Raw genomic sequence first — 22,750 nt, forward strand, 5'->3', positions numbered from 1 at the left:
CTGCAGCTTAAACCTTAAAAATTATGTGCTGTATTTATAACAGGTTACATGTATGTTTGTTGAATATCACTTTATTTTATTTTTGTTTCTGTATTTCATTTAGCAATTTTATCTTTATTATTTGCGATTTTAAGTTTATAAAAGATTTGCTTTTTATTTCAGTAAAAGAAGTGATTGGTATGGACATATTCAGACCTTAAATTGTGATGATTTTTTACAGATTCAGTATGATATTTTTATAGTGAAGAATGAAGTTTTTAATCAAAATCTGTTGAATTTCAGGCTTATTGCCATTTTCTGTTAGTCTTTGTATGAACTTATTCATATTGTATAGATTTTCTTGTCCATAAAATATCAAAAGGCAAGAATAGAACTTTAATCAAAAAAAGTGTGCCCCTATAACTCAAGTTAGCTAAGCATGTTATTTATTAATATTACACAAAGAAAATTAGTATAGTCATATGCATAAAATGAAGCAGCATAAAAGTTTAAAATATATATATAAAACTGAATCACCTTGCTACACACCAAAAACTGGCACAACATTGTAAATTAACTATACTTCAATAAACATTTTTAATAATAAAATGAAATTAAGTAATAAAGTAACTAAAACAAAAGATTTGCAGAATTGTTTTAACTATAACGAATTTTCATGCACATTTGCTGTCAGAACTTTCCTCAATAAGATTGCCATCTGATGATAAAGTTCTAAAATTTGTAGTAAACAAGATAATAAAAATTCTTAAATATGTAGTACCTAAGTTTAAGGTCAACAGAGTCTCCAAATAAGATTTCATAAAGTTTTTAGTGTAGATCTTCTATAATACTTTTGTTTCAAAAAAATAGAAACTACTCTTGGACCCTTTTGTGGATAAAGAATGGAATTATGTCTTCGAATGAGCCACATTTATTATCATTGGTGTATTTATCTTAAATTGTGACTCCATAAAGAAAACTTACAATGTAGTTTTAGGGAACCTGCCCGGTGGGCTGCCGTCTATGGGGTCGCACAGAGTCGGACACGACTGAAGCGACTTAGCAGCAGCAGCAGCAGCATTGAAACAACCAACCTCCATTCTCGTGAAGTAAAATATACAATAAAAGAGTAAGTTATAGAAACTTTATAGAAGCATAAAGTTTTAGAGCAAAAATGGAGCATTGAGATCTTGTAGCCTAGTCCCTTCATGTACTGCCAAACTTACTGATAAAAAGCTTAATACAAAAGAACAGTAAACATCAGTCTGGTCAGGTATGACTTATTAACAAGGAGAAACTAGCCAAGTATTTTGCAATATTTATGTCTTGCATGAGAAAATGAAGTTTGAAGAAGCGAAGAAAGTACCTGGGTACTTATAAATATAATTCAACTTGAAATCATGAATTATTTTAGTTGTCAGTAGATAATCTACCATGACATTAATCTAGAAATGAAAGTAGCAAATTTAGGTTTATTTCAGGCTGGCCAGTCTGTATCTAGAAGTCTGATATTGAGAGGGAAAAAGAACTGAAAGAACCATTGAGCTTTAGAGCAGTAGAGCTATCTGGGACCATTCGATATAGGAGAAAAGAGATTCAAATATATAAGAATCTCTGGGAAGTATTAGTGTTATTATGAAACAGTGTAATAATGATATTTGTGAGATGTCCAGGATAATTAAAATGTGTTTATTATTCTCAGTTTAAGAAATTGGAAGATCATTTAAATTTATGTAACAAAAGTGAAGTTATTAATGTGGCAAAATACTCATAATATATTGTAATGGAAACAACAAATTATAAACCATGTTGTGATGTGATTCTCATTTTTATTAAGAAAAACTACAATGCATAGGAAGAAAATTGAAATGATCTACATCATAATATTATTCATGGTTATGATCAGTTGATGAAATTATGGTTGATTTTTATTGCTCTTCAGGATTTATAAAACTTTTTTTAAGTATATCATACTACAGTAATTTTAGCATATTTTTAAGGGCTGAGAGAGTATTTAGTTATCTGGGAAGTTCACTTTCACAGAACTGTAAGATAGCCCTGCTAACGGTTATCTAAAATAGCCTTTAAGCAAGGTGCTTGCATCTTGTAGTATTAAGCTGATTTGAATATTAGAATATTTACTTCCAATTAGGTCAAAATGAATTTTAGATGTAATTCTTAATTTGTGGAATATTGCAGAAGATAATTTTCTCAAGTTTATCTCACTAAACAGTAAAATTTTTGAAGTATGACATTAATTTCTTAAAATAGTCTTTATTTCTATATCATGTAATTCCAATTTGTTTTCAAGAATTTTCTAACTATAATAGCTTGCTCCATTTGGAAGATAATTTTATATATTTGGTCACATTAGTGTTAATATGTCTTTGTTCTTTAAATCTCCAGTGTAACATACGGTTAGTCTTACCATTATTACTACCAGCTGCGGTTGGCCTATGATTTTGTTCATTCTGTTTGAATCCAAAGTAATTAGCTCTTTAGTTTAATGACAATATTTGTTAATGGGTTTTTAGGCCCAAATTCTGCTGTTAGAGAGTGGGTGGTATATTTGAAGATAGAATCTGGCCCTTATGTTTTAAGCATAAGCTGTGTAATTTGACTTCAAAATGATGGTTTAGAGAGTTTACAGTAGGAAAATGAAACCTACATTTATCTGAAGTTTGTCAGGTTCAAGAAACAGAAAATGAAAGTGAAAATTTATGTAAATGAACAGCAAACCTACTCTAAATTCTCCAATACAGCTATTCTATTTGGTATATTGTATCATTTCATGCATAGTTGGAATAAGAAATGAAATATGTCCTGCCACATAAGGGAAATTACCTAATGTCTGCTTGTAATTATCATTTCATTTCTTATGAAATACTTTCGATCATTGTATTTTTCCAGCTTTATGGAAATGTAATTGACATATAACATTGTGTAAGCTTAAGATATACAATGTGATGACTTGATACTTTTATATAATGCAATTACCATGATACCATGATTACCATAAGGTTAGTTAGCACATTCATCACCTCACCTAAGTAAAAGGAGATATCTTAAATGTTCTTACCACACACATGAAAACTTATCATTGTATTTTTGAAAGACTCATGAAGTGGAAAGAATGTTTGCTTGGGGATCACTAGGATTCAAAGTCAGACTCAGTTTCCTGGTAGTGGAGTGACCTTGGGAAAATCTCTTTATCTCTCCTTGGGCCTGTTTTTTCTTCCTAAAATGATGCCTTTGTACCGGATGATCCCAGTAGTCACTCTAAAATAAGTCTGACTTGCTTTAAAAGAGTGTTATGGGGAAGATGCAGCTTCCTAGGTGGGTCAGTGATAAAGAAGCTGTCTGCCAAGGCAGGACACACAGGAGACACAAGTTCAATCCCTCAGTCAGGAAGAACCATGGAGGAGGAAATGGCAACCCACTCCAGTATTCTTGCCTGGAAAATCCCATGGACAGAGGGGCCTGGAGGGTTACAGCCCATGAGGTTGCAAAGAGCTGGACACGACTAAGTGACTGAGCAGGAGCATGATGAGGAAGGCACAGAGAAGGCAAGGAAAAGGCAATAACTTGAGCTAAGTGAGTAAACGGATTATTAGGTCTACTAAAAGGTGCTCTGGAGAACTTTCCTACAATGACTTGTTACTTTTATTCTGGAAAAGAGAGATATTGGGAGAGTCTATGTAGAATAAGTTATAGGTTACTCTGTTAGAAATTTACAAAGAAATCAATTTTGGCAAAACTTAACATCAAAATGAAACCCACCTAGTAACAATTGAGATATCCAACAATGAAATAGGGTGCCTTGGGAGATAATGAATTCACTCACCATCATTACAGGAAAAGAAAAGGGGTACCAAGGATTTGATGACCTGCCAAACTGGCTTCAAGGTGTAAAAGTTAGAGGCACATATTCTGGACATAGTAGAATTCAGCAAATATTGTTGAGCCCTTCTTGAAGCAACTATTAGAGGACAAACTCCATCAAACCAAGAGATGACCACAGATACTGCTGCAAAAGGACTGCTTGTGAGCATGGAATGCATTTAATTCTAAAACAAATATGGAGTTTAGGGTGACACAAAATAGAGCATAAAACTATAACATCATATAGAACTAAAGTAACTGACAAAAGTATAAGGACACAGCAGAAAGAAATTGGTGCATAAAGTTAGTTGACTGCTTTATTTGCAATATGAATCAGTAGATACTATTTAAAGCTGACAAATCAAGTCATAAAAATATAAGCTAGAAAAAAGATTTTAAGAAAAGTCATTTTAATGCTCAACTTTAGGTGGCAAAGAATGAGAGGAGAAATGCTACTTTTTCTATAGTTATAAATTAGAGGAAAATGTGTACTCTAATAAGTATTCTTAAGAAGTTACATGCATATACTAAGCAAAGAAAACATCATAAAATGAAAGCCTTTTAAGACTTTAAAATCTTTAATAGAAGCTTGAAAATATTATGACAAAATAGGTTGTCATATCTTTCATATCAATAAATGGAAAGAAATACATGGATTTTTTTTTAACAAAATATTTTCAGACTGGATCACAGTGCAGAACCAGGATACAGATACCAGGATACAACAAAACAAAGTTATTCAAAAATTTGAATGTGAAAGGATAGGTGAGATAGAGTAAAGGGGATGGACAGGCTGTTAAAGCAATAGTCTGGACAAGCAGTGAGAAGGGAAGTGGAAAGAGAAAGACATAGATGCAGTACATCTTTTGAAGGAAGAATTACCAAAACTTGAACTCTAACTGGTTAGAGGGGATAACGAAGAAAACAAGGGCCTGGAGCCTGACCCTATGTGTTAGTGAGAAGGCTATATAAATTGGATTTTTACTATAATACAACAGGAAGCGGATGGAAAGGTGAAGGTAGCAGAGTCACGCAATAGCAATTGCTGGTGCTGGGTATTGAGATGAGTCACACTTCACCGCACTACACAGAACCCTGCAAATTCCATGAGGAATCTCCTTTCAGAGCTTTATGGGCAGTCTACCATTATGGTAGTTGTTGGCACTTACTATTTTAAGATTTATAAAAATAACATTTTCTCTTCACATTCACAGTTACCCTTTGGATATTCAATTCAAACTTCCATTTCCCCTGATGTTTGGTACTTTTCTGATGGCATGTTTCTAATTGTTTGAAAACAACTGTGGCTAATGGGATTTTTGCTTCAATGAAATACGTAGGATATCACATATTTTCTCTGTCTATATCAGTAGATTTCAAGCCTTTTTGACACTGGATTTTTACTTCACAACTCAGTACACATATCCAACTGTTTAGTCCATTAAAATGATACTAAAAACAATTTAAAAGGTGTATTAGACAAATACAATCTAAAGAAATTAGGAGGTAGAATCTTAATATCAGAAAAAGTGATGTTTAGGGTGAAAGATATTAACTAAAAAAAAGAGAAGCTTTCTGTGAATGCTGATGTGTAATACATAATAAAGACATACAGTTAGGAGTAAATAATGACTTTAAGCAAGGGCCACCATAGGAGTTTGTTCAGCAGACAAACTTCTAAAAATATCCCAAGAAATAGCAATAGTCCATATTTTAGGTGCTGGACTAAAATGAAAGAATGTCACCTTCTATATTATAATGCAAAACATGTATATGAAATTTATTTTCAAGAGAAAGTTTTGATATCAAAGATAATTAAAACTATTAACCAAGAATTAGGTACTTGATTATCTACCATTTTCTTCATTTTCAACAAAAAGTGTTACAAGTTGCTTCTCTTTGTGAAAAGAAAGATAGCTTCCACTAAGAGTGTAAATGTACACATTATACTTGTTTGATTTGAAGAAAAGTGGGATGTTTGAATTCCCCCCACCCCAACGGGTATTCTTAACAGCAGGGTATAATTTCAGAGTTTTTGCAGTCAAGAGGTTTCTGCTGAGCTAAAATTCTCATTCAATTTAGGAATGTAGATTATAATAATTTTCCTATCCTGCTCGCAGCAGGTTTCCTGGCTTCATTTTCCAGACTCCTAAGTTGAGTAGAAACAACTAGTTAACTTCAGTTCCAGGTTAACACATCCTTTAAACATATCCCATTAACTCAACTTAGTTATGTTGTAAAGCCGCTTAGCTTCACAGTGAAATGGAATACAGTTGAATTGCTTTCCTATTGTAATACCTATTTATAATAAATGCAAAGTGGTTTGTGATGGCAAACTTTGTAGAGCATGAAAAATTATGAGGGGAAAAAAGCTTATTTTTTCTGACCTAACATTATAAAGAAATGCCATGTGTATGCCAGCATGTGACAGTCCTATTAAAACAAAAGGAGAAAATATTCAAAAAAAATTTAATAAGCTATTATATTTTAGAGTAGCATCTTTTTCTAGATGGCATAATTTTTCTAATTTGCATGCATTGTCTTCAATTTAATTTCTTTCTCGCTCGGCCTCAACTTCAACCATATGCCTCAAAATTTCCTTACTTTGAGAAAGTAAAGATTGCTTAAATACCATCTTTTTTCTGCTAGTATTAGAATAACCATATCTGTGATAAATTCAAAGTAAATTATGTACACCACATTATTGTAATGTAGGTTACTAAGATATTGGCCTCATCTTTTGAATACAAAAATTCTAGATGGCAGTTTTATCAAGTTGGATCAAATCAAATAGATTTGATGGGTGTCAGAGTCACTATTTGACAACCATGAGCTCTTTTGACTTCATACGGATACTCAGGGAGTTCACTTTGCTTTCATTAATTGCTTTTCTTTAGCGAGTAAGGTACACGTGCACCATCCCATGACAGCTACATTTTCATTGTGCCTGCTCAACACTGCCAAATTCAATGATTGATTTTTTTATAGCAAAAGAAGTAAATGTCCAGCCAAGTCCAACATGAACTTTATAAGCTGTATTGGCTTGATGGGGTTTTTTTATGTGTAGCACTGTGATTTTAGCTGAAAATCAAGATCCATACCTAGATGCATTTTATTCCACTATGAACTATTTCTTCATTAATTCACAAATATTTGGTGATAATTAGTGAGTGCCAGGCCATCCTAGGACTTAAGATGCATCAGTGAGCAAAATATGGCCTTCTCTTACAACATGTAGACTATAAAAAATAATTATAACACGTGAATCATGTAGATTCATAGATGATGACTAGGTATAAAAAAAAGAAAACATAGACTAAAGGTAAAAGGAGGAGGGAATAATATAATAGGAGTGGGATCAGATCCAATACTGTTTGTACCAGCTCTTCTGGCAAGTGTTTTCCTATGTTCATTTTTGTTGACTTAAGACCAGAATATGTGGACTTGGAAGGTGGTGTGTGTGTTAGTCGCTCAGTCATGTCCATGGAATTCTCCAGACAAGAATACTAGAGTGGGTTGGAGGGTGGGGTCCATTATCAAATGAACATTGCTAACACTTTTTTTAATACCAATAAGCTCCTATACATTGACATTCATACTTAAGATACCCACCTTAGAGTGCCCAGAGTATTCAACTGCATGTGTTTATGAACTTTTAGCTTTAGAGCTTGGTTTTATCATAAGTAGTCTAATTAACAAGTTTTCTCCAGAGGATGCAGTGGAATTTCCAAAAGGGTCAAATAATGAATAAAATGTTACTTTAAATTTAAATTTCTTTCTTTTGTTCTGATAATTTATAATTCATAGAGTAACTTTAAATTATAGTTATTCGTATAACCATATTCATCAGTAATGTCACACAGTGCCTAATTAGTTTAAGAAGACTCAAATTTGAAGTTAGAGAATGTATTAATTTCTGGATTAATCTGGATTTTGAAAGTATCTAGTTTTGGACACTTTAGATTCTTTCTTGATTCTCAGAAAAATAAGGACAGAACTCAAAATTTGAGTACGTATTTTTTAAAAAACCCATTAGTCATTTCTATGCCATTTTAAGAATTATTTTCATGTTGATAACCACATACATCACTAACTACCAGAGCTATAGAATCAAAGTCTGTTTGATCTGGAGGTGATCCCAGAAATTCTCGTCCAGCTGCCTTCATTTTACAGGTGTGAAAACTGTGTCCCAAAGAGGGTAAGTGATTTGTCCAGGTTAGATGGTGTGTGTCTAGGAAGCCCATTAATAGTAGAATAGTACAGGAATCTGTTCTTTAAAAATTCCAATCCAAAAGTTTTTTTTAATAAATCCCTTTACCTGAGATTTCTCAATGCTTATTATTAAAATACTGTTTCCTTTAAATTAGAGCTTCCCTTGTGGCTCAGCTGGTAAAGAATGTTTGCAATGGGGGAGACCTGGGTTCAATCCCTGGGTTGGGAAGATCTCCTGGAAAAGGAGAAGGATACCCACTCCAGTATTCTGACCTGGAGAATTCCAGGGACTGTATAGTCCATGGGTCACAAAGAGTTGGACAAAACTGAGCGACTTTCACTTCACTTCCTTTAAATTAAGAGGAGTTTATCATACCTTTGAATTTCATGAAGTCATCTGATTAGTGAGTGTGCCTAGACTCTAGAAATGGCCTGTTATTTGGTAACTTCTTCAGCTCTGTCAAAAGTAACTTTTTTGTTAGAATGATTTTTTAAGATTTTTTTTCCTTTATATATTAAATGATTTATGAGTCACAAAATTACTTACCTACTAATCACTACATATGGCAAAAGTATAATACAACATTATTATTTTTCAATAAATTGTGGAAGGAGACAGTCATATATAGTAAAGTGCTGAGTTTAGAAAACAGCTTAAGTAATATCTGGGCCCTGGGTTGTTCAGTCTTTAGAAAATGATGCAGAGTCATGTGAGAACTCTCTGAATCCTCATAAGGGAAAATTATGTAACTCACTGGAAAATAATGCCAGTAGATTTAATAGAGCAGAGAGGCAATATATTCAAAACACAAAGCAAAGTATGAAAAACTCTGTCTGCTAAGCCTAGGGAATTTCATATGCAAAAAAATTAAACAATTAAAGCAATATCAATTAATTTTCTAAGACAGTTTTTAGTTTCAGCATTATAATACATCTTAAACTGCTATATATTTGGTTCTTGTAAATGGATTCTAAATTTGCTTGAAATGAAGGATATGACCATGGCTTTATATAATGATAAAATTGGTGTTTCTCATTGCACAGAATAGAATGTTCACCTGTATTTCCAGGCATAGCATTTATAAAACCAACATAATTTAAATTTTAAATATATTAAAAAGGATATATAGCATTAGGTACATGACTGTGAATGATTGATGAAGATCATTATGGAAAACAGCTGTCAATAACCAGGGTCCAGAAGACTTAATGAGTACTTTGTGAACTTAGCAGCATTTTAATGGTTTTGTCTGATAGTGAATGAAGAAAATGAATAATTCATCCAGTTTTTACCTCTGCTTTTGTACAGTTGTAAATCCTATAAGAGTACCTAGCTAAAACTTGGATCTTCTACCTGTTCCAATATCCATGACACAGTTCAATTATAGTATTCTATAATCAGTAAAACTAATGAAAATTATAATTTAAAAGTACATCTGGTTCTTATTAATGTGATGACATTATTGGCATTCTAGCATTAGGAATTTTAGATTGTTTCTTATTTTTAACAATAATTTTTAAAGGATGTTTAAGAAAATATAAAGCTAATATACTTCAGATTACTAATGGAAAAAGAAACTATGAAAATAACTGATTGATTGAATTCATTTTGTCAGAAACCCGTAGTAATATCCTTGGAAATTTCTCTTTTCCTCTCCCCACCGCCCATGAATATTTATGGTTTAGAAGGCAGCAATATTTTTTGCATATTCTTTTCCCAAAAGTGCATTATTTTTTTCCATTTTTAATCACTTCATGGATGAATTGGTCTCTGAGAGCCAAGGGAATTAGTGGGCCATACTTCCCTTCTACATAAACCCATGGGTCCAAGAGTACCTTCATTCGTCTCTTGGGCTGAGGAAATTGAACATACCTTTGCCTTTCACTGTCTTTTCATACATTATGTTAATTAGTAAGAATAAAGGTAATGTGATTGGGGGTATAGTTTGACAGACAGTATCAGGTAATATAGCACCCAAATTAATATAAGCTAGAAATAGTGCCTTGGGGCACCACATTTATTGTGAATAAGTATTTGCATTTTACACATTTTTGTCTAGAGTTTAGACTTCCATAATAAATCATACCATAGAAAGTAGAATTGTTTTCGAAATGGTAACAAAGAAATACCAAATGCAGTTTCTTCCCACAAAGAACTTTTAATCTATTTGGACAAGTAAAGCTCAGAGGCATAAGAAGTCAGATGATACCAGAGTTAATAATAAATAAAAATTTTTATATTGACATTACCATTATAAATTATCTTTTTATATTTCATATATAAACAAATTCAGTGCATACAGAAGCTTAAGCAAAAAAGTACAAAAGCATTTATTTGTTTTGTGTTGACAGCAGAACATAATTCCTAATGACTTGTACTCTATACATAGGAAATTAGGTGCTTGACTCTTAACAGTGATCAAATGATACAGCCTAATGTTAGACCAAATCATGGCATTGCATTTCCCATTTTCTCACCATAAACTGTCTAAATCCCAGCTTGATCCTAGCTTGTCAGGAAATAACATCTTTCCTTCAAAATTTTGTATCTCCTAGGAAGCTTAGGGGCCTTTCAACCAAGTTTTTGTTCTTTCCAAAAGAACCAAAATTTTCAACACTGAGGTATTGTTTACTTAATGAAGAAATATTTTTACACCAATATATGTTTGGCTAAATATCAAGGACATTTGTTACTGAAACTGGAACTGCTTAGTTGTTCAGGTAACAAAATGGATTATTTCGATTTTGTTTTGTAACTTGCGATTGAGAACTATCACTATGGCAAGCAGAATCACCTAGGTACAGATCTTAACTTGATGAGTTTATGTCCCCATTAACCCATTTTAAGTCGAAATTATTCTAAGTAGGACATGTGTTTCAGACACCCGACCTACCAAACATCATAGCTTAGCCTCACTTACCTTAAATGTGCTCAGAATATTTACCTCAGCTTACAGCTAGAGAAAATCACCTAACACAAAGTCTCTTTTATAATAAAGTATTGAATGTCTCATGTAATGTGTTGAGTACTATACTGAAAGTGAAAAGCAGAACGGTTGTTTAGGTACAGGATGGTTGTTAGGGCATCAGTTTACCATTGTGATTATGTTCCAGGAGCTTACTGCCTCTGCCTAGCATCAAAAGAGAGTATCCACTTATTGCTAGCCCCAGATCGAAATTCAAGACATGGTTTCTACTGAGTGCATTTTACTGTTGCACCATTGTAAAGTCAAAAAATCCTAAGTTGGGGACCATCTATATGTACATAAGTGAATATTTATTAAAATCACACAGGAAGGTAACAAATATTTAGGCTAATTCTAAACTCATTTTGTTGTTGTTGTTATTCAGTCACTAAGTCATGTCCAACTCATTGTAATATGAGGAAAAAAGGAAGTCCCATTTTTTTCAGGTTAGTGGTAGAGCTGTCCATGACTGGATTTCCTGATAACATAACAGGGGTGGTACAGAATAACACTTAAGAAGGTGAATTCTGGAATCATACTGCCCAAGTTCAAATCCCTAGTTCTGCTGCTTACTGTGTGAGCTTGGACACTTTCAACTCACTGTCTCAACTTTCTCATATGTAAAATACAAATGGTAATACTGTCAACATCTTAGGGCTATTGGGATTAAAGGAAATGAATCACACAAAATACTTTGTAAGGTTCAATAATTATAGACTACTCACATTGCTACTATTCTACATGGTCTCATTTTCTCAAAAATGAAATCTTATCATGCATCACTTTGAATCCTGATTGTTCCTTCATTTTGTTTCATTAACTTGAAAATGAAGAAACTATATATAATTATATAACTGTGTGTACATATGACATATACATAACTACACAGGAATTGCGAAAATAGTCAGGTAAGAGTGTTTAATGGAATGCTTTCATTCTCGGAATAATGATTGCCTTTAAATCTGCAGCTTGGGACAAGATTTAAATGACAACCTAATGGCTTTGTCATCATAACCACATAAAGGGTCTGGCAAAATGTGTACATTCATGCATATGGCCATGGTTGGTAAGGCTTTGAGTTGAAATTGAACCCACCCAACAAGTTGTTTCATCAAAACAGTGCCTGGAAATGTTTTCATTTTATTGCTTGGTGGTTAGCTTTCCAGCTAAACTCTTTAGAGAATGGAGTAGGTGGGTGGTCAGAAGAGTGTGGGGCTGGAGGTTCTATCCCTCCAGATTGTTGAGCAGCTGGAGTGAGTTGTGCTTAACTCACACTTGACAACTGTCCATAAGCTTTTAATCATCCAGAGAGCTTTCTTGAAGCAGCAGCTGCCTTAAGCACCACAGAACCAAAAGAAAAATACAACTGCCCGAAGTATCAAAGCTTCCCTCCCACCCTCGACCACTCCAAGAGCTTTTACCCACTTCGGGCAGCCATGAAATTGCTCTCCATCTAAAACCATACAACCTTCTGAATCTAGAAAAGGACTCTTCAGGAACACTGAACATTCATTAAAAAAAAAAAGAAAGAAATGAAGAGAGGATGTTTCTGGACACTACTAAAGGTTTTCTGAGTCGGACTAAAAAGTTCATCAGTGACCATTTTGGCTGAATAGACTAGCTTGTTTGTGTACTTTAACTCATTCTCGAATCCTCTTTTGTCAGCTGCCTTAGATAAAGAAACAAAGGCTATGAGACGAGAAGGAGTAATTGTGTCGAGTGTTCCACCATGTTGATGGTGGAACCTTCCTTCTCGCAGAGATAAAATGTGTCATTGGCTTGCCTCCTGATCATCATCAGTGAAGGTTTGTTTACTTTTTGAGACCCATGGAGTATGAAAAAGAATAACAGTTTGTGTCGTAACCAAAGGTGCCTGCTTTCGTAATGTGCTGGGTTCACTTGTGCATTGTGGCACTGGGCTCTGCCAGACGTTTGAAGAGACTGCTGCAGGTTAATAAGTTGCATGCCTGCATGCATGATTTGATTTACTCCGGGGTCTAGCCACTGCATTCACCTTTGTTTGTTAACCTAGCAGAACATTATTTATTAATGAGTTCTTCATGCTTTATTAAGCCTAATGTCAAAACACCTCTGTGGGACCCTACTCGGCATGTTTTCTCTTTGTGGTAATGCCTTCCAAAAGAAAATGAAAAATTATTCAGCAGTGTTCCAGTTAAAACCCAACAGATATCAGTTCAATTTCTCTTGAACCTGTCAAATGATATTTCTCAGTCTTTGTGAAAGATGCAGGATGGAATTGAAATTAAAGAATGCCCTCTTTTCAGATGCCAGTAAGTGCAGTCCCCACAAAACAAAGCAAATCTTCTGTGGCCCCAGAAGATGGATTCTTCAGTAAGGCAATGCTAACAAGTTTAGCAGGAGGGGAAAAACAGAGTCAGCCTCTACAGTAGTAATGAGGAAGTATAGTTTCTGTGGATATCATAGTAATTTGAGATTAGAAATAAAGTAAAATAGCTAAGGACATCTGAGTCACAAGGTGAATTGGCATAATTCTACAGCGTGCTGAAACTTAGCAAGACGTGCTGTTAGGAAAAGAGAATGAAACTCCCATGGCTAAGTAAGATAACCAGTGGGTACGATAACATATAAAAGGCATGGACCTGTCAGCTGAGCTTTCTCCTGGCTTCCTGGAAAAGGAGTGGGATTCAATAGGGCCAAACATGTCATAGCAATGGGGAAATTAAGGCAAATGGATATCAGAGGGCAGATGAGTGCCGGCGTCATGGTGTGAGACATCAGACACACTGGTCAGCCACTTGCAGGGAAATTCAAGAAAAGAACCAGCCAGGGCTCAGGGCCCCAGGCAAGAAGACTAGAGTTCTCTGTCCTGAATTTCTTAACAGAAGGCTATTGAATAGAAACCAAGGTGTAAGAGGGAGGGAGTAGTTATTTTAGCTCAGTGGTCTGTGCGAGGACCCACCCCTACCACAGAACAGAGGAAGTCTATTGGTATCGAGATCCAACAGTCGTGCTCAGCCCTGGACTGAGGCCATGTCTACCCTTCCTGCAGTCACTAGGTATCCCTATTCCCTGATCGGCTCACAGGCTGGGAGCTTTGATGATTTCTGCTCTGGGGGCTCAGATAATGGACTCAGATATAATGTCAGTATGTGCAAAGAACGTCTTTTGTCCTACAATTTTGCAGTCTTGTTCTCTAACTTTTGTAACTTAAAGTCAGTATGGCACACAGCTCAGTATTTAATTATGCCAATTTTGTAACTATCTTTTCTAATTGCTTCTGACATGTAGTTAAGTATTAATTATTGAGCTCCTGTCATGTGCTAGACACTGTTGGGAATAAAAACGTGTCTCAGTGAAAAAAAATTTCAAGAAACTTGTAGCAAAGGAAATAAACATGTACAACTGTAATGATATTATTAGGTGAATTCTCAAGGTCATGAAAGATGAGGAAAAGCTCAGACATTGTCAGAGTTTGGAGGAGACCAACAAAGCATGACCACAATGCAATGTGGGATCCTGAATTGGATCTTGGGCCAGAAATATACCTTACTGGAAAAACTGGTGAAATCCAAATAAACTCTCCAGTTTAGTTATAAGTAATCTCCCAGTGTTAACTCTTTCATTTTGAAAATTGTGCTATGGTTATGTGAGACTTTTACGTTTAAGAGACTATGATTTGATTCAAGGGTATAATGGGAACTCCTTGCAACATTTCTATAAACCTAAATTCATTTCAAATTAAAAGTTTAAAAAGTGACAAATTCTATAGGGAAGGCACAACTGAACACATTTAGATTTTCAAAGTAGGAAAAAAAATCATCTGTTTCTAATTGATGAGATAAGGTAAAGCTTCATAAAGTGTCAGCTGGACATTCAAAAATAAAATAAGGGACATTTCCAGGAAGAGAAAATAGGGTGGATAAAGGCATGAATCAAGATCGCTGGGAGAAATATCAATAACCTCACATATGCAGATGATACCACCCTTATGGCAGAAAGTGAAGAAGAACTAAAGAGACTCTTGATGAAAGTGAAAGAGGAGAGTGAAAAAGTTGGCTTAAAGCTCAACATTGAGAAAACTAAGATCATGGCATCTGGTCCCATCACTTCATGGGAAATAGATGGGGAAGCAGTGGAAACAGTGGCTGACTTTATTTTGGGGGGCTCCAAAATCACTGCAGATGGTGACTGCAGCCATGAAATTAAAAGACGCTTACTCCTTGGAAGGAAAGTTATAACCAACCTAGACAGCATACTAAAAAGCAGAGACATTACTTTGCCAACAAAGGTCCGTCTAGTCAAGGCTATGGTTTTTACGGTGGTCATGTATGGATGTGAGAGTTGGACAGTAAAGAAAGCTGAGCTCTGAAAAATTGATGCTTTTGAACTGTGGTGTTGGAGAAGATGCTTGAGAGTCCCTTGGGCTGCAAGGAGAGCCAACCAATGCATCCTATAGAAGATCAGTCCTGGGTACTCATTGGAAGGACTGATGCTGAAGCTGAAACTCCAATACTTTGGCTACCTGATGCAAAGAGCTGACTCATTTGAAAAGACCCTGAAGCTGGGAAAGATTGAGGGCAGGAGGAGAAGTGGATAACAGAGGATGAGATGGCTGGATGGCATCATTGACTCGATGGACATGAGTTTGGGTGAACTCCGGGAGTTGGTGATGGACAGGGAGGCCTGTCATGCTGCAGTCCGTGGGGTCGCAAGGAGTCGGACACGACTGAGCGACTGAACTGAAAATGGCATGAAAGGCATGAAACTGAAAGGCATGAAACCAGGAAAGGGAGGACCCTTCTGAAAAAGAACAGTAAGTAAAATGAAGAGCATTATAACTCATGAGGAAGAATTTGGGATTTAGTTTATAGGGCAAAGAGAGAGGCAGGAAGGTGTATGGAACACGGAGAAAGATTCACAAGCAATTTGATTTGCTTGAGTTCACCATATGTGAACTAAGGCTAAATGAGGGACAGAGATGGATTGGAAGGTGATAGAGATAAAATTGTGAACGATTTTGAATGCTAGGCAAGGGTTTGACCCGCCTCTTTTATGCAACATGATGTCCCTGTACATGTTTGAATTTATTCTCTTTGAGACTCTAAGTAGTTTAAAACTGGAATTGTGTCACATCTAGGAATAGGTGTACAGAGGAGATATCCAAAATTGGAATTTTATGAAGAGAGGAAGCTGCAGAAAAAGCTTGAATCTGCAAGCCAGAAAATGAATAGCTAAAAGTAACAATATATTACCTAGAATGAAGGCTACACCGACCTACTGCAGGGAGCAAGTTAAGGGTATTAGAAACACATGGCAATATATTTAGTAACTGCTTCAGTTTGATGTTTAGGTAGAGATAAAATATATTTCTCTGATGGAATTGCAAAAGTAAACATGTCTAATTTAATTGGAAGACTGGAAGACTATTAAAATGTTAAATAATATTGGGATTTCTCTATGTGTAAAAGCATTTTTGATCCAGTTAATGTACTTGTTAGCAGGAAATAATAAACTAACACTGACATGTTTCCACTGACCTATGGTTTTTCCTACCAGAACCTACAGAATATGAATGTTGATGTCTTGCTTTTTGAGTTCAAGGAGAGTGATAAATTAGAGGGGTGCTCATTATTCTGAAACAGTAAATGAGAAAAGAGCCATAAAACGTCAACATCACCATATATCCCCGAATATCCTAACTTAATGGCAGGAGCTTCCCAAGAAAAAATAGATCAGGAGTTTGTAATGTCTACTGAGACCATGACTACAACTGGAGAAGGCCTAGCCCGTCCTCATTTGATATTGAATGGTTTGCCTTAGAAATGAACAGAGATCATTCTGTCATTTTGGAGACTGCATCCAAGTATTGCATTTCAGACTCTTGTTGACTATGAGGGCTGCTCCATTTCTTCTAGGGGATTCTTGCCCTCAGTAGTAGATGTAACGGTAATCTGAATTAAATTCGCCCAGTCCAGTTCATTTTAGTTCACTGATTCCTAAAATGTCGATGTTCACTCTTGCCATCTCCTGATTGATCACTTCCAATTTACCTTGGCTCATGGACCTAACATTCCAGGTTTCTATGCACTATTGCTCTTCACAGCATCAGACTTTACTTCCATCACCAGTCACATCAAAAACTAGGTGTTGTTTTCACTTTGGCTTGGTCTCTTCATTATTTCTTGTGTTATTGGAGGAGGGTGTTTGCTATGACCAGTGCGTTCTCTTGGCAAAACTTTGTTATCCTTTGCCCTGCTTCATTTTGTACTCCAAGGCCAAATTTGCCTATTACTCCAGGTATCTCTTGACTTCCTACTTTTGCATCCAGTCCCCTATAATGAAAAGGACATCTTTTTTGGGTGTTAGTTCTAGGAGGTCTTGTAGGTCTTCATAGAACCATTCAACTTCAGCTTCTTCAGCATTACTGTTTGGGGCATAGACTTAGATTACTGTGATATTGAATGGTTTGCCTTGGAAACGAACAGAGATCATTCTGCCATTTTGGAGACTGCATCCAAGTATTGCATTTCAGACTCTTGTTGACTATGAGGGCTACTCCATTTCTTCTAAGGGATTCTTGCCCACAGTAGTAGATATAGTGGTCATCTGAAATAAATTTACCCATTCCAGTCCATTTTAGTTCATTGATTCCTAAAATGTTGCTGTTCACTCTTGCCATTTCCTGTTTGACCACTTCTAATTTACCTTGATTCATGGACCTAACATTCCAGGCTCCTATGCACTATTGCTCTTTACAGCATCAGACTTTACATCCATTACCAGTCATATCCACAACTGGATGTTGTGGCTTTGGCCTCGTCTCTTCATTCTTTCTGGAGTTATTTCTCCACTCTTCTCCAATAGCATATTGGGCACCTACTGTCCTGGGGAGTTCATCTTTCAGTGTCATATCTTTTTGCCTTTTCATACTGTTCTTGTGGTTCTTAAGCAAGAATACTGAAGTGGTTTTCCATTTCCTTCTCCAGTGGGCCACATTTTGTCAGAACTCTCTACCATGTCCCGTCTGTCTTGGATGTCCCTACACAGGTATGGCTCATAGCTTCATTGAGTTAGAAAAGGCTGTGGTCCATGTAATCAATTTGATTAGTTTTCTGGTTCCAAATTGGGAAAGGAGTACATTAAGGCTGTATATTGTCACCCTCCTTATTTAACTTATGCAGAGTACATCATGCAAAATTCTGGGCTGGATGAAACAAAGGCTGAAATCAAGATTTCCAGGAGAAATATAAATAACCTCAGATATGCAGATGACACCACCCTTATGGAAGAAAGTGAAGAGGAACTAAAGAGCCTCTTGATGCAGGTGAAAGAGGAGAATGAAAAAGCTGGCTTAAAGCTCAACACTCAAAAAACTAAGATCTTGGCATGCAGTCCCATCACTCCATGACAAATAGATGGTGAAACAATGGAAACAGTGACAAACTTTATTTTCCTGGGCTCCAAAATCACTGGGGATGGTGACTGCAGCCATGAAATTAAAAGACACTTGCTCCTTGGAAGAAAAGCTATGACAAACCTAGACAGCATATTAAAAAGCAGAGACATTACTTTACCAACAAAGGTCTGTCTATTCAAAGCTATGGTTTTTCCAATATTCATGTACTGATGTGAGAGTTGGACAATAAAGAAAGCCGAGCGCCGAAGAATTGATGCTTTTGAACTGTGGTGTTGGAGAAGACTCTTGAGAGTCCCTTGGACTGCAAGGAGATCAAACCAGTCAATCCTAAAGGAGATCAGTCCTGAATATTCATTGGAAGGACTGATGCTAAAGCTGAAGCTTCAATGCTTTGGCCACCTGATGAAAGGAACTGACTCATTGGAAAAGACCCTGATGCTGGGAACGATTGAAGGCAGGAGGAGAAGGGGATGACAGAGAATGAGATGGTTGGATGGTATTACCAACTCGATGGACATGAGTTTGCACAAACCTTTAGAGTTGATGATGGACAGGGAAGGCTGGCATGCTGCAGTCCATGGGATCACAAAGAGTTGGACACTACTGAGCTACTGAACTGAACTGAACTTCATTATTTCTAGAGCTATTTCTCCACTCTTCTCCAGTAGCATATTGGGCACCTACCGACCCTGGGGAGTTCATCTTTCAGTGTCATATTTTTTTGCCTTTCCATATTGTTCATGAAGTTCTCAAAGCAAGAATACTAAAGTGGTTTGCTATTCCCTTCTCCAGTGGACCATGTTTTGTCTTAACTCTCTACCATGACCCACCCATCTTGGTTGGTCCTACATGGCATGGCCCATAGTTTCATTGAGTTAGACAAGGCTGTGATTCGTGTGGGACTTCCCTGGTGGCTTAGACGGTAAAGGGTCTGTCTACAATGCGGGAGACCCAGGTTCAAGCCCTGGGTTGGGAAGATCCCCTGGAGAAGGAAATGGCAATCCACTCCAGTACTATTGCTTGGGAAAATCCCATGTGATCCATGTGATCAGTTCAGTTAGTTTTCTGTGATTGTGGTTTTCATTCTGTCTGCCCTCTGAAGTATAAGAGGCTTATGGAAATTTCCTGATGCAAGGGACTGACTGTGGGGGAATCTGAGTCTTGCTCTGATGTGCAGGGCCATGCTCAGTAAATCTTTAATCCAATTTTCTGTTGATGGGTGGGGCTGTGTTCCCTCCCTGTAGTTTGGCCTCAGGCCAAACTATTGCCTGGTAATGGCAATCTCCTTCAAAAGGACTTCTGCCAGCATGCTGCAGTTCCCAGGACTGTTGTGTTCAGTGCCTCTGACCCCACAGCAGGCCACTGTTGACTCGTGCCTGTGCTGGAGTCTCCTGGACACTCACAGGCAAGTCTGGCTCTTTCTCTTGTGGGGTCATTGCTTCTTTCTCCTGGGTCCTGGTGCACACAAGGTTCTGTTCGAGCCTTCCAAGCATCTGTTTCCCCAGTCCTGTGTAATCAAATCCCACTGGCCTTCAAAGTCAAATCCCCTGGGGGTTCTCAGTCCCTTTACCAGAAGAAGCTCTGCCTGTGTCTCCTGGAGGGGAGATTTTTTAACTCCCAGTCTGCTGCTAAGTAGCTTCAGTCATGTCTGACTCTGTGCAACCCCAGGGACGGCAGCCCACCAGGCCCCGCCCCGTCCCTAGGATTCTCCAGGCAAGAACACTGGAGTGGGTTGCCATTTCCAGTCTAACTCCTGCTAAGTCCCAGTAAGCAAACGCTTAACCTGTTAACAAGCAGAGACTCCTATTAATCAGAGATCAGTGAGAGTCAGTTACAGGCGATATGCACAGCCATGTCTGAAATAACACATTCTGGTTGCCAGTTCTCACAAAATCACTGCAAAGTGTGACAGTATATCTTTATATCAGTTTCCCTTTGTTCTTCAGTCACTAGGTCATGTCCAACTCTTTGCAGCCCCCACAGACTGTAGCCCACCAGGCTCCTCTGTCCATGGAATTTCGCAGGCAAGTATCCTAGAGTAGACTCATTTCCTTCTCCAGGCGATCTTTGCGACCCAGGTACCAAAAGTGTGTCTTCTGCATTGGCAGCTGAACTCTTTACCACTGAGCCACCAGGGAAGCATGTTTCCCTTAAGGCTGCAAAACAATGTGGGACGCATAACATGTGCACATGTCACTTGAGTTTATTTTTTTCTCATTCCTTATGTTTCAGAAATTAGCAATCAACTTACATGGTCTTTAGACAATTCCAAAGGCTCTGAGAATTGAATCTATTAATATTTGGAATTTTATTTGATTCTTCTAGCTTAGTCTGTTATGCCAAGTCTTCTCTGTACCAGTTAGTGTCATAAATGGAAATAAATTTTTGGTCCTTTTTTATAATCTGGGAATTAATTAGTGAAAAAATTTTGACACTTTTTTCTGACATATATAATCCCCCTTGTCTTAGTAAATGAAGTCTTTATTTTAATGGAATATGGCATATATTTAGGAAATGTATTCATGAGACTCATAAAAAATCCTAAAGTTAATAGAAAGAAAGATCATGCAGGCAACACATAAAATATTTGTATAATTTTATTTTTAATTTTATAAAGGCATTTCTAGAATGATTCCCAGGAATCAATGGCATCCTAGAAATAAAATTTGCAGAAGATATGAAGCTGAGGGATAACTCATAACATGGAAGTTAGAACCAAGACTCAGAAAGATCTGTACTGGCTACAACACTGGAACAAGTCTGGGGAAGTAAAATGAAACGGAAAAGAAAAATGAAATGGTAGCAAAAGTAAAGTCCCATCCTCCAGTCAAAACTTTTAGAAGTCCATTGATAGGAACTTGAAAGAAACACACATGAAAGATTCTGGGCATTCATTTAATTATGAGTTAGGGATGTAATGTAATTGCCTAAAAAAAAAGACTGATATGACCTTAGATTTGATTTGTAATAACATCTCTAGAGCAAAGAGGACGATGGCCTTTTTTATACTATGCTGAGCACAGGCACAGCCAGGCCCAAAACACCGCATTAGGTTTTCAGAGCTGCCTTGTAGCTGAAACAGAGACAAAGTGTGTTCAGAGCCGGGCCCCTAGAGCTGTAATAGAAGAAGGAGTACCCTGAAGGAGATAAGCATGTTTAGCCAGAAGGAGACAAGGTATAGCAGGATAGAGGAAACGACTGAAAACTGTCTTCCATACCTGAAAGCTGCCATGGGTATGGAGTACAGGCATACAGCCGAACAAGAAGAAAAGGGTGGCTGACTCTGGTGCATAAACTTTGCACAGTTTAAGTAAGAGTTTTATTGTAACTATAACTGAGATGCCTGGCAGGTAGCAAGTGACCCCTGATTTGTCAAAAAGCTATCACTGCGAGTGCTGAGGGAGGTCTACCTAAAAGTGGCTGTTCTGAGTAACCATGGTGTCTGGTGGCTCTGAAAGGCACAGCTCTTGGTGCCTCCTAAACCTCAATCAGAACTGAATAAAAGTGGACCAAATCTTCACGGAGCACAGCACGTGTTCTTAGCAATACGTCAGAGGTCTGTTTGCCTTTTGAAAATGTAGTGAAACACAGTTTAACTTTTACAGTAAGTCATTTAATGCAGCACCACATAAGCCAGTTCCTGTTATATTAGTTGGTATTCACGTTACTACTGCCTAAGCTGGAGAAGTGCTAATGGTTTTCTTGTCTATCATTTCCTCTGAAACCAGAACAGCTGCTATAATGGAGAAAATAAGCTAAAATCCCGTAAGACATGAATTGTGATCACAGATTTTTTTAATGGTTTTTTTTGTTGTTGTTCTTGAATTGAGGTCCAAGACTACAACAAGCTTTTGCTTTCAAATTATGCAATGAATATGTGGAATATACCTAGAGGGGCACATAAATGAATGAAGCTACAGAATCACTTCTGCCTGTATGGAACTTTTATTTCCTAATTTCAGTTTGTAATTACTACTAGTAATGAATATTTTATCTAAACATTTTAGCAAATTTTCCATTTTATTTCATCTGATTCATTCACAATAAAATATTTACATATTTTTCACGGATGTATCTACTTTTCCACCTTGGCTTTTGCCAGAAAATCACAGACTGTGAACAATCTGGACCTGATGTAAAATGCTATTAGAATGATATGTTAGCCTTTTGTGGATGTTAAAGGTACGTTGAAAGTTCCCTTTATGCTATTACTTGAGAATTTTCTACAATACCTTAAAAGGAGAAAAACTTGAACTTTATGCCTTTGCTCACCAACATGCATAGTCATTCATCTGCATTTGTACTTTCTCTC

General features: G+C 36.7%; 1 protein-coding gene across 2 annotated transcripts in view; it reads left to right on the forward strand.

The window, feature by feature from the left end:
• Nucleotides 1-22,750, forward strand: part of HS3ST5 (heparan sulfate-glucosamine 3-sulfotransferase 5) — a 198,533-nt gene that overhangs the window by 17,743 nt on the left and 158,040 nt on the right. The window lies entirely within an intron of this gene.

The sequence above is a fragment of the Bos indicus genome, chromosome 9 (assembly GCF_029378745.1).
Source record: "Bos indicus isolate NIAB-ARS_2022 breed Sahiwal x Tharparkar chromosome 9, NIAB-ARS_B.indTharparkar_mat_pri_1.0, whole genome shotgun sequence".
Classification (NCBI taxonomy): Eukaryota; Metazoa; Chordata; class Mammalia; order Artiodactyla; family Bovidae; genus Bos; species Bos indicus.